Source organism: Octodon degus, unplaced genomic scaffold (assembly GCF_000260255.1).
Source record: "Octodon degus isolate 3935 unplaced genomic scaffold, OctDeg1.0 scaffold00148, whole genome shotgun sequence".
NCBI lineage: Eukaryota > Metazoa > Chordata > Mammalia > Rodentia > Octodontidae > Octodon > Octodon degus.
Window position 1 is genome coordinate 4,433,353 of NW_004524724.1, and position 1,772 is coordinate 4,435,124.

At 43.7% G+C, this 1,772-nt stretch overlaps 1 pseudogene across 1 annotated transcript in view; it reads left to right on the top strand.

Annotated features, from left to right (window-relative positions):
- The first annotated feature begins 1,101 nt into the window (after window positions 1-1,101).
- The window catches only part of LOC101583721, a 4,358-nt pseudogene continuing 3,687 nt past the window's right edge, over window positions 1,102-1,772 (top strand). The window contains exon 1 of the transcript XR_002818265.1: window positions 1,102-1,769. The product of XR_002818265.1 is annotated as a plasminogen activator inhibitor 1 RNA-binding protein pseudogene (transcript). The remainder of the gene's footprint in view (window positions 1,770-1,772) is intronic.

Sequence of the window (1,772 nt, forward strand, 5' to 3'; positions counted from 1 at the left end):
TAGGCAAGCTTAGGCAAACTCAGGGGCCATGGTTCAATGCCTGACACCATATGCTGTGCCAGCCAGCCACCAAAAAAATAAAAAAGAAAGAAAGAAAAGAAAAAGAAATAGAAACAAAATCTCTAACTTGAATCATAAAAACAGTATAACTGAAAAAAAAACAGTATAACTGAAAAACTATGGCATGTATATAGTAAAAATTTAATAATTATTTAATGAGCACATTTGTTGCTATTGATTTTAGTGAGTTTGCTTTTGTCATACTTTTTTTCAGAGTACCACACCAAACCAATAAAAATATAACTTTTAATAAATTACACTTCTCTTTCAAAAACTGTTTGGTCATTTTCCCATGTAATTGATAACACTATTTCATTTATATTTCCACAACCCAACATTATTTCCTAGGCACTTAGGTCCAGGAAGTTGCTGAAAACACAGGACTCATGCCCTCAAGAAATTAGTTTTAAAAGATAAAGCTTAAAAGCACTAATGAGCAAAACAACATCATAAGGTTTTGTTTTTGTTTTGTTTTGTTTTGTATTCTAGGGAAGGGTCTACCGGGCGGGCATTCAGGGTCTCGTTTACAGCCTCCCGAGAGTTGGGATTGTAGGTATGCACCACCAAGCCAATAGAGTTTCAAATGCCATCTCAGTGTGCCCCTGGGGTGGAGCCAGAATGGCAGGCCAAGATCAAACCCCTGCCCCTGTACCTGCTTGCAGGCGCTTTAATCAGCTGAGCTCTTTGGCAGCCCACATAAGTCTTTCTGACAGTTTGAATTATCCAAACTCAAATTGCTCCACGAATTCAAGAAAGAAGAAAATGAAGAATACTGACCAAGAATCTACTGAAATGAAAAATATTTTGACAATTATAGTACCACATTCACATGTAAAATGGTAATATTTGATGAAGACAGGCTTCCTGAATATGTGAATATTCAGCAGGACTTTGAAGAAATTATTTATAATTAAGTATAAATCAATCAATCTAAAAATAAAATATAAATCATTTTCAGTTATTCAGGATCCCAAAGAGAGTTTACTATACTGATCTTAATCTTTATCAATCACCTCCTATAAAAAGTGTCACAGGGGCCATCTTGTGGGAAGAGCTGAAGCAGGCGCTCTTGGCTCGGCGCGGCCCGCTGCAATCCATGGAGGAACGCGCCGCCGAGCCACCATCATGCCTGGGCACCTACAGGAAGGCTTCGGCTGTGTGGTCACCAACCGATTCGACCAGTTATTTGACGACGAATCGGACTCCTTCGAGGTGCTGAAGGCAGCGGAGAACAAGAAAAAAGAAGCCGGCGGGGGCGGCGTTGGGGGCCCCGGAGCCAAGAGCGAGGCTCAGGCCGCGGCTCAGACCAACTCCACCGCGGCGGGCAAACAGCTGCGCAAGGAGTCCCAGAAGGACCGTAAGAACCCGCTGCCGCCCAACGTCGGCGTAGCGGACAAGAAAGAGGAGGCGCAGCCGCCCGTGGCGCTGAAGAAAGAAGGAATAAGACGTGTTGGAAGAAGACCTGATCAACAACTTCAGGGGGAAGGGAAAATAATTGATAGGAGACCAGAACGGCGACCACCTCGTGAAAGAAGATTTGAAAAACCACTTGAAGAAAAGGGTGAAGGAGGAGAATTTTCAGTTGATAGACCTATTATTGACCGGCCTATTCGAGGACGTGGTGGCCTTGGAAGAGGGCGAGGTGGCCGTGGCCGTGGCATGAGCAGAGGAGATGGATTTGATGCTCGTGGCAAGCGTGAATTTGATAGGCA